General features: G+C 43.0%; 1 protein-coding gene across 4 annotated transcripts in view; it reads left to right on the forward strand.

Annotated features, from left to right (window-relative positions):
* RBMS2 (RNA binding motif single stranded interacting protein 2) overlaps positions 1 to 11227 on the forward strand; it is a 73553-nt gene that overhangs the window by 5904 nt on the left and 56422 nt on the right. The window contains exon 2 of one of the 4 annotated variants that reach the window (XM_017853370.1): positions 7239 to 7312. The exons of the other annotated variants lie outside the window; for them this stretch is intronic. The gene's annotated coding sequence lies outside the window, so the exon portion shown is untranslated. The remainder of the gene's footprint in view (positions 1 to 7238; positions 7313 to 11227) is intronic. 4 annotated transcript variants of the gene reach the window in all.

Below are 11227 nucleotides of genomic sequence, written 5' to 3' on the forward strand. Positions count from 1 at the left end.
TCCCATCTCTACTAAAATACAAAAAAATTAGCCGGGCATAGTGGCAGGCGCCTGTAATCCCAGCTACTTGGGAGGCTGAGGCAGGAGAATTGCTTAACCTGGGAGGCCGAGGTTGCAGTGAGCCGAGATCGCGCCAATGCACTCCAGCCTGGGCAAAAAGAGCAAAACTCCGTCTGAAAAAATAAATAAATAAATAAATAAATAAATTTTAGTGGTGATGTCTTTCCATTGACCCCTCCTTTCCATTTTTAGCACTACTACTCTAATTTATGCCCTCATTATTGACTACCTTTACTACTGCAATAAACATCCAGCATGATCATCTTGCCTCCTATTTTTCAACTTCCCTATTCCTTGCCCCCAAGTAATTTTATACCTGTTGCCAGCACAATCTTCCTACAATCCAGCAGTCTAGCACTATTTTCTGTATAAAAAACTTCAGGTTGGGAGTGATGGCTCATTCCTGTAATCCCAGCACTTTGGGAGGCCGAGGCGGGTGGATCACCTGAGGTCAGGAGTTTGAGACCAGCCTGGCCAACATGGTGAAACCCCATCTCTACTAAATATACAAAAATTAGCCAGGCATGGTGGGAGGCACCAGTAATCTCAGCTACCTGGGAGACTGAGGCAGGAGAATTGCTGGAACCCGGGAGGCCAAGGTTGTAGTGAGCCGAGATCGCGCCATTACACTTCAGCCCAGGGCCCACAACAGCGAGACTCCATCTCAAAAAAAAAACTTTAATGGCCGTATATTACCTGCTGAATAAAGTGCAAATTTCTAGCCCAACACCCACTATCTATCTGGCCTTTCCTTATCTTCCTCATCTCCCCCATCTCCCCCCTGCACCACGCCGCCTTGATTCTGTTACATTTGCTCTGCTAGCCAGTTACTTTAATGCAGTTTTCTGGATATACCTTTTGGTTGCTGGTTTACATTTCTTATTCCATAGGAGAATATGCAGTATGCAGTATAACAAAAAAATACAGAACAGAAACAGAACGAGGGAAAATATCAATTACAATAAGAAGTCAGTTGGAATTAAAAGGCAAGTATGGCCAGGCACAGTGGCTCATGCCTGTAATTCCAGCACTTTGGGAGGCCAAAGTGGGAGGATCACTTGAGCCTAGGAGTTCTAGACCGGTCCGGGCAACATGGCAAAACTCTGTCTCTACAAAAGATACAAAACTTAGCTAGGTGTGATGGTGTGTGCCTGTCGTTCCAGCTGCTCAGGAGCCTGAGGTGGGAGGATCACCTGAGCTGGTGGAGGTTGAGGCTACAGTGAGCCGTGATCATGAGGTCGAGGCTACAGTGAGCTGTGATCATGCCACTGCATTGCAGCCTGGACAACTGAGTGAGACCATGTCTCAAAAAAAAAAGAAAAGAAAAAAAAAAAGTCGAGTGTACAAATCATAAAATTATAATGCTGGAAGATGAGGAGTGAAGCATCATCTTTGAATTTGTCAGTGTAAAGGTGGTTGATGACTTTGACAAGCAATTTCCAGAGGCATGGGGAGCAAAAGCAAGATTGGAATAGATTGATGAGTGAAAAAAAGTAAGGAAGTATAGATGATATATACACACTAATCTTTTAAGAACTTTGATTAAGATGTAGAGCAGAACCCAAATAGAAAGTAGGTAAAAGATCTGAATCGATGTTTATCCACAGGCTCTATGGAAAGATGCTTAACATCATTAGCCATCAAGGATATATAAAATAAAGCCACGCTGAGATACCACTTCACACCCACTAGGCTGTTTATAATGAAAAAGACAATAATCAGTAATCAAAAAGATAATCGAAAGGACAAATAACTCCTTGGCACCATGATGCCCAGGAGTTTGAGACCAGCTTGGGCAACATGGTAAAACCCCATCTCTACAAAAATACAAAAATTAGCTGGGTGTCATGGTATACACCTATAGTCCTAGCTATTAACACTTGGGAGACTGAGGCGGGAGGATTGCTTGAGCCCAAGAGGTCAAGGCTGCTGTTGATTGCACCACTGTCTTCATTCTGGGTGACAGAGCAAGACTCTGTATCAAAAAAGAAAGAAAGAGACATAATATATGTGGAGTAATTGGAACCTTTATACACTTCTGGTGGGAATGTAAAGTGGTACAGCTGCTTTGGAAAACATCTTGGCAAGTCCTCAAGAGGTTAAGCAAAGACCCAGGAATTCCACTCCTAGATATATGCCCAAGAGAAATGGAAACATATGTTCACACAAAGACCTGTACATAAATGTTCATAGGAGCATTATTCATAATAGTTCAAAGTGGAAACAACCCAAATGTCCATCAACTGATGAATGGATAAATAAAATACATGGTGTGCCCATACAATGAAATATTATTCAACAATAATAAGGAATGGGGTACTAGGCTGAGTGTGGTTTCTCATGCCTGTAATCCCAGCACTTTGGGAGCCCGAGGCAGGTGGATTACTTGAGCCCAGGAGCTCTAGACCAGCCTGGGCAACATGGCAAAAGCAAAATCCCATCTCTACAAAAAGTACAAAAATTAGCTAGACATGCTAGTGAGCAACACACCTGTAGCCCCAGCTACTCAGAAGGCTGAGGTGGGAGGATTGCTTGAGGCTGGGAGGTGGAGGCTGCAGTGGATCACACCACTGTACTCCAGCTTGTGCAACAGAGCAAGACTCTGTCTCAAAAAAACAAAACAAAACAAAACAAACAAAAAACACAACAACAAAAAACAAAAATCCCTAGGGGAAAAAAAAAGGAATGGAATACTGATACATGCTAAATGTGGATGAACCTTAAAAACATTATGCTCATAAAAGAAGCCAGTCATAAGAGACTACATGTTGTATGATTCCATTTATGGGAATGCCCAGAATACAGAAATCTATAGAGACAGAAAGTCGATTAGTGGTTGCCTAGGGCTTAGTGGGGAAATAGGAAGTGACTGGTAATGGGTATTGTGTTTCTTTTTGGGATAATGAAATGTTCTAAAATTCTGGTTATGGTTGCATAACTCTGTGATCTAAGTACCATTGAATTTATGCTTTATTTATTTAGAGACAAGGTCTCACTCTGTTGCCCAGGCTGGAGTGCAGTGGCACAATCATAGCTTACTAAAGCCTCAAACTCCTGAGCTCAAGAGATCCTCCTGCCACAGCCTCCCAAGTACCTGGGATTACAGTGCCACATGCCCAGCTAATAAAAATTTTTTTTTTATAGAGACGGGCTTTTGCTATGTTGCCCAGGCTTGTCTCAAACTGCTGGGCTCAAGTGATCCTCCTGCCTTGGCCTCCCAAAGTGCTGGGATTACAGGCGTGAGTCACTGTGCCTAGTCCTGAATTTATACGTAAATGGACGACATGTATGGTATGTGAATTATAACTCAGTAGAGTTGTTATTTTTAAAAAAGATAGGGAGCAGAGAAATGAGATAAAAGCTGGATGAGGATAGCGGTGCTGTCAAGAGAGAATTTTCTTTTTCCTTTTTTTTTTTTTGAGACAGGGTCGTGCTCTGTTGCCCAGGCTGGAGCACAGTGGTACAATCATGGTTCACTGTAGCCTCAACCTCCTGGGCTCGACCGATTCTCCTACCTTGGTCTCTCGAGTAGCTGGGATTACCAGCTCACGCCATCACACTTGGCTAATTTTTAAATTTTTTGTACAGATGGGGTCCCACTATATTGCCCTGGCTGGTCTCAAACTCCTGGGCTCAATTTATTCTCCCATCTCAGCCTCCTAAAGTGCTGGGATTTCAAGCATGAGATACTGCACCTGGCTGAGATAATTTTCTTAAAGATGGGAGATGTAGGAGCCAAATATAAAGAGAATCATGACCAATTACTTGGTACTTATTCTCAAAATATGCATATTAACATCCCACCAACTCTGATCTTTTTGTTGTTCTTGTGCCTTATGCATTCAGCCTCTGATCGTTTTTGTTGTTGTTGCTTAATTCTGGAATTGCCTTTCATTTCATTTGTTTATTTCACTCATATTACTTAAATGTATTGAACTGCTGCAGCATGCTAGGCCCTGGGGGTAAGGCATGACAGTGGCCCTTTAAGAACTCACAGTCAAAACTCTCTTTAAAAATCCTACCCATCCCTTTAAGTTCAGTTGAAATATTACCTCTTATATAAAGCTTCTGCTAATCCCTCCATTTCCCAGCCCCAGAGGGGACTGTTTTCCCAAAGGGGACTTTTTTCTTTTCTTTTCTTTTTTTTTTTTTGAGACGGAGTCTGGCTCTGTCGCCCAGGCTGGAGTGCAGTGGCCGGATCTCAGCTCACTGCAAGCTCTACCTCCCAGGTTCACGCTATTCTCCTGCCTCAGCCTCCGGAGTAGCTGGGACTACAGACGCCCGCCTCGTCGCCCGGCTAGTTTTTTGTATTCTTTAGTAGAGACGGGGTTTCACCGTATTAGCCAGGGTGGTCTCGATCTCCTGACCTTGTGATCCACCCGTCTCGGCCTCCCAAAGTGCTAGGATTACAGGCTTGAGCCACCGCGCCCGGCCTGGGGACTTTTTTCTGAAACCCCATAATGTTTTATACTTCTTAAATCGTGTTTATATGATTTTGCATTGTACTGGAATCATTTAGGTAATTCTCTTATCTTCATTGCTAGAGTGTAAGCTCTTTAAGGGTAGAGACAGTGTTATTCAGTTTATTATCTGCCCAAATACCTAATGTAGCATCTTAGGCCTATCTAGTAGATACTCAAAAAATATATCCTAATAAATGTGATTAAGCTATCACATTTAGTGCCTATGGTAGGCACAAAATCAAGCTTAAGCAAAGGAAGGAAGCATTGTGTTCTATACAAACCCTGAAATATGGAGTTAGATAGATCTGAATTTATTTTTTAAGTAATTATTTATTGATTGATCTGAATTTAAATGTGGCTTTGTCACGTATTAGCTGTGTGACCAGTGCCAGGTCTTAGGTCTTAGGCTTTCTGACCTTGAATTTTTCATCTTAAAGTACTGATATATTGGCCGGGCACAGTGGCTCATGCCTGTAATCCCAGCACTTTGGGAGGTGGAGGTGGGCAGATCACGAGGTCAGGAGTTCAAGACCATCCTGGCCAACATAATGAAACCCTGTCTGTACTAAAAATACAAAAAAATTAGCCAGGCATGGTGGTGGGTGCCTGTAATCCCAGCTACTTGGGAGGCTGAGGCAAGGAGAATCGCTTGAACCTGGGAGGTGGAGGTTGCAGTGAGCCAAGATCCGCCACTGTACTCCAGCCCAGGTGACAATGTGAGACTCCCTCTCAAAAAAAAAAAAAAAAAAAAGTGCTGATATATTTTATCGAATTGTTTTGAGGATTGGTAATGTTTATAATCACATATCAGCCTGTATATTGGCTGTTATTTCTTTTATTTTAAGAAAACATTGTGGGCCGGGTGTGGTGGCTCACACCTGTAATCCCAGCACTTTGGGAGGCTGAGGTGGGCAGATCACCTGAGGTCAGGAGTTCGAGACCAGCCTGGCCAACCTGGTGAAACCTTGTCTCTATTAAAAAATATAAAATTAGCTGGGCATGATGATGCATGCTTGTAATCCCAGCTAACTGGGAGGCTGAGCCAGGAGAATCACTTGAACCCAGGAGGTAGAGGTTGCAGCGAGCTAAGATCATGCCATCGTACTCCAGCCTGGGCTACAAGAGTGAAACTCTGTCTAAAAATTGTGAACCTATGGAGTATAAAAGAGAAAAAAACATTGGTCAGGCGCGGTGGTTCATGCCTGTAATTCCAGCACTTTGGGAGGCCGAGGTGGGCAGATCACCGGAGGTCAGGAGTTTGAAACCAGCCTGACCAACATGGTGAAACCCTATCTCTACTAAAAATACAAAATTAGCCAGGCATGGTGGCACATGCCTGTAATCCTAGATACTAGAGAGGTTGAGGCAGGAGAATCGCTTGAACCCTGGAGGCGGAGGTTGCAGTAAACAAAGATTGTGCCATTGCACTCCAGCCTGAGCAACAAGAGCAAAACTCTGTCTCAAAAAAAAAAAAAAGAAAAGAAAAGAAATTAAATTAAAGCACCTTTTCTTCTTCTTCTAGCCACTGTTTCATTTCTCTTCTTTCCTTTACAGTAAAACATCTTGAAAGAGCTATCTATTCAAGAATCGTATATACTTGCTGTCTCCAATTTATTTCCTTTCATTCTTTTTTCTTTTATTATCTTGAATATATTGTCTGATAATACAGACGTTTACATGTAGTTATAAAGTGTAATAATAGAAGAACACCTGTAAGAGGTACTCTCAAGTACTAGACTAGATTCATTGCCTATAAATTACATACACATGAATTTCTCCATCTCATCCTCTGCACCTCTTCTAGAGGTAACCACTGTCCTAAATTCTGTATTTATCATTATCTTGCTTTTTATTTTATTATTTTTTTTGAGACTAGGTCTCACTTTGTCACTTGGGCTGGAGTGCAGTGGCTCAATCATGGCTCACTCACTGCAGCCTTGACCTCCCTGGCTCGAGCAATCTTCCCACCTCAGCTTCCTGAGTAGCTAGGAATACAGGTGTACGTCACCATGCCCAGCTAATTTTTAAATTTTTTGTGGAGATAGGGTCTCGCTATGTTGCCCAGGCTGGTCTCGAACTCCTGACCTGAAGTGATCCTCCTGCCTTGGCCTCCCAAAGTGCTGGGATTATAGTTGTGAGCCATGGCACCCAGCCCTATTACTTTTTTTTTTTTTTTGAGATGGGGTCTTACTCTGTCACCCAGGCTGGAGTGCAGTGGCATGATCTCAACTCACTGCATCTTCCACCTCCCAGGTTCAGGCGATTCTCGTGTCTCAGCCTTCTGAGTAGCTGGGACTACGGGCGCATGCCACCACAACTGACTTATATTTGTGTTTTTAGTAGAGACAGGGTTTCACCATGTTGGCCAGGTTGGTCTTGAACTCCTGACTTCAAGTGATTCAGCCACCTTGGCCTCCCAAAGTGCTGGGATTACAGGTATGAGCCACTGCGCCCGGCAGCCCTGTTACTTTTTGAAAACATAGTTTTAGTTTTCTGTGGAGGAAAGTTAAGCCAGTTTACTTCTATACTCTCATTTTGGACTGAAAGTCTTCCCCAAAAAACATAGTTTTAAAATTATATTTAATTTACTTGTTTGCATTGTTGTAAGTACTTTATATAACTATCTGTAATTATATCTACATAATATATAATTATATAACTATTTTTTTCTTATTTAATCCTTACAACTTCATTATTATTATTGCCATCTTATAGATGAGGAAAAGTGAGTTACAGAGAGTTTGAAAATCATACTGCTAGTGAATGGCCCAACTGGGATTTGAACCCAGGTAATCTAGTTCCAAATCTGTGCTTGTAACCACTGCTATAGTCTCTTATTGCAGCACATAGTCTTCTGTTTGTTTTGTTTTTGTTTTTTTACTTTCAATGTTGTGTTTTCATGATTCATTCATGGTGCATATAGATGTGTTTTATTCGTTGTTCCATGCTTTATAATATTTCATTTGTGAATATACTGTAATTTATCCATTCTCCTACCAATGGACTTTTAGACTGTTTCTAGATTTTGTTTGTTCATTTATGCTATTTTTGAAATTGCTGTTCTGAACATTCTTCTGTATGTAGTGTCCTTGTGCAAGAGTTTCTCTTGGGTTTCTACCTAAGAGTGGGATTGCTGAGCCATCAGGTATGCGAATATTCCACTTTGGGAGATAATGCTAAATTGATTTCCAAAGTATTGTACCAAGTCTGTTCCCATCAACAATGTATAAAATTTGTCATGGATTTACATCCTTTCCATTTTTTGATAATGTCAGACTTCTCTCATTCCCTCTTAAACCCAAACTAATTAGGCTTTTATTCCTACCACTCCACCAAAACTGCTCTTTTGAAAGTCTGCAGTGACTCATGTTATTACGTAAATGTTTGTTTGTTTGTTTGTTTATTATTTTTATGACGGAGTCTCGCTCTGTCGCCCAGGCTGGAGTGTAGTGGCACGATCTCGGCCCACTGTAACCTCCGCCTCCCAGGTTCATGTCATTCTCCTGCCTCAGCCTCCCAAGTAGCTGGGACTACAGGCGCCCACCACCACGCATGGCTAATTTTTTTGTATTTTTAGTAGAGATGGGTTTTCACCATGTTAGCCAGGTTGGTCTCGATCTCCTGACCTTGTGATCTGCCTGCCTCAGCCTCCTAAAGCGCTGGGATTACAGGCATGAGCCACCACGCCCGGCCCCAGAAAATGCTTATTTCTTAACTTGCATCTTAACCTATCGATAACACTTGACACAATTTATCACTCTATTCCTTGAGAAACTTTCTTCATTTGACTTACAGAATACCACACTCTCCTGGTTTTCTTCTCATTTCTATGGCCTCTCTTTTTCTGGCTCCTTTCCTGGTTTCTCCTCATTTTCCTGACCTCTAAACCTTGGAGTACCCTAGAACTCAGTCCTTGACCTCTTTTCTGTCTATATTTCTCTCTTCATAGTTTTATCCAGTTCTTGGACAGGTGCAGTAGCTCATGCCTGTAACCTCAGGCCTTTGGGAGGCTGAGGTGGGCAGATTGCTTGAGCTCAGGAGTTTGAGACCAGCTGGGGAAACATGGTGAAACCTCGTCTCTACCAAAAATACAAAAATTAGCCAGGCGTGGTGGTGCATGCCTGTGGTCCCAGTTACTCGAGAGGCTGAGGTGGAAGGATCACTTGAACCCAGGAGGTAGAGGTTGCAGTGAGCTGAGATTGCGCCACTGCACTCCAGCCTAGATGACAGAGTGAGACTCCATCTCAAAACAAAACAAAACAAAATATATACATATATATATATATATCTCCAGTCTCATAGCTTTGAATAGCATCCATATGATGGAACTCTCAACTTGGACTGCCCTCCTGTATTTTAGATTCATATATTTAACATCACACCTGACCGTTCCATTTAGACATTAATTAGATATTTCAAACTTAACAGAGCTCCTGCTTGTTCTTTACCTCCCTGCCCTGCCAAAACTGTTCTCCATCTCAGTAAATGGCAACTTCATTCTTCCATATGCTCAGACCAGAAACCTTAATATTATCCTTGACCTTCTTTTTCTCCCATAACTCCATATCTAATGGTATACTACTAGTATCCACTTTATTGAGCTGTTAGTAATGAATGCCTGGCACATAGTAAATGATCATTAAGGTTAACGATTGGCTGGGTGCAGTGGCTCACACCTGTAATCCTAGCACTTTGGGAGGCCGAGGCAGGTGGGTGGATCACCTGAGGTCAGAAGTTTGAGGCCATCCTGGCCAACATGGCGAAACTGTGTCTCTACTAAAAATATAAAAATTAGCTGGGCGTGGTGGCGCACACCATAATCCCAGTTATTCGGGAGGCTGAAGCAGAAGAATCACCTGAACCTGGGAGGTGGAGGTTGCAATGAGCTGAGATCGCGCCATTGCACTCCAGCCTGGGCGACAAGAGTGAAACTCCGTCTCCAAAAAAAAAAAAAAAAAAAAAAATCCCAGCACTCTGGGAGGCCAAGGCAGGCAGAATACCTGAGGTCAGGAGTTCTGCCCAGATAATTTTTGTATTTTTTGTAGAGATGGGGTTTCACCATGTTGCCCAGGCTGGTCTTGAACTCCTGGGCTCAAATAATCCCCCCACCTCAGCCTCTCAAAGTGCTGGAATTACAAGTGTGAGCCACCATGCCTGGCCTGAGCTTCTTGAAAGAGTAGTCTGTATAGAGTCTCTGTTTCCTTACCTCCCACTCTTTTTCTTAGTAAGATCCTTCCTTCCTTCCTTCCTTCCTTCCTTCCTTCCTTCCTTCCTTCCTTCCTTCCTTCCTTTTCTCTCTTTTCTCTCTTTTCTTTCCTCTCCTTCTTTCTTGTTTTTTTGTTTGTTTGTTTGAGATGGAGTATTGCTTTGTCTCCCAGGCTGGAATGCAGTAGCATGATCTTGGCTTACTGCAACCTCCACCTGGCAGGTTCAAGCAATTCTCCTGCTTCAGCCTTCCGAGTAGCTGGGACTACATGTGTGCACCACCATGCCTGGCTAAATTTTTGTATTTTTAGTAGAGACAGGGTTTCACCATGCTGGCCAGGCTGGTCTTGAACTCCTGACCTCGTGATCTGCCACCACCCCCTGCCGCCCTCGGCCTCCCAAAGTGCTGGGATTACAGGTGTGAGCCACTGCACCTGGCCTATTTTTATGTTTAACTGTGACAAGTATACATAACATAAAATGTACCATCTTGAACTTTTTTTTTTTTTGAGACAGAGTTTCACTCTTGTTGCCCAGGCTGGAGTGCAATGGCACGATCTCAGCTCACCACAAACTCCGCCCCCTGGGTTCAAGCGATTCTCCTGCCTCAGCCTCCCAAGTAGCTGGGATTATAGTCATGCACCACCACACCCGGCTAATTTTGTATTTTTTTTAGTAGAGACAGGGTTTCTCCATGTCGGTCAGGCTAGTCCTGAACTCCCGACCTCAGGTAATCCACCCACCTCGGCCTCCCAAAGTGCTGGGATTACAGGCATAAGCCACTGCGCCGGCCTTTTTTTTTTTTTTTTTTTTTTTGAGACGGAGTCTTGCTCTGTTGTCCAGGCTGGTGTGCAGTGGCATGATCTTGGCTCACTGCAACCTCCACCTCCCAGGTTCAAGTGATTCTCCTGCCTCAGCCTCCAAAGTAACTGGGATTACAGGCACCTGCCATCACGCCTGGCTAATGTTTGTATTTTTAGTAAAGATGAGGTTTCACCATGTTGGTCAGGCTGGCCTTGAACTCCTGACCTCAAGCAATCCACTCGACTCAGCCTCCCAAAGTGCTGGGATTACAGGTGTGAGGCAGCCACCACACCTGGCTCATCTTGAACATTTCAGTGTACAGTTCAGTAGCATTAAGTGCATTTACATTGTGCGCAACCCGTCTCCAGAATTCTTTTCATCTTACGGAACTGAAACTCTATACCCATTAAACAACTGCACATTCTCCTCTCCCTCCATCCCTCCAGCCTCTGGCAATCACTGTTCTACTTTCTGTCTCGATGAATTTGACTACCCTATGTACCTTATGTAAGTGGAATCATACAATATTTTGGTGACTGGCTTATTTCACTTGGTATAATGCCCTCGTGGTTCATCTATGTTGTAGCATGTGTCAGTGTTTCCTTGCCTTTCACCCTGAATAATGTTTCATTGTATGTTCAGCATATAGCACATATTTGTTTATTCATTTGCCTATTTTTTTTTTTTTTTTTTTT

This window comes from Rhinopithecus bieti, unplaced genomic scaffold, assembly GCF_001698545.2.
Source record: "Rhinopithecus bieti isolate Rb0 unplaced genomic scaffold, ASM169854v2 scaffold_35950, whole genome shotgun sequence".
NCBI lineage: Eukaryota > Metazoa > Chordata > Mammalia > Primates > Cercopithecidae > Rhinopithecus > Rhinopithecus bieti.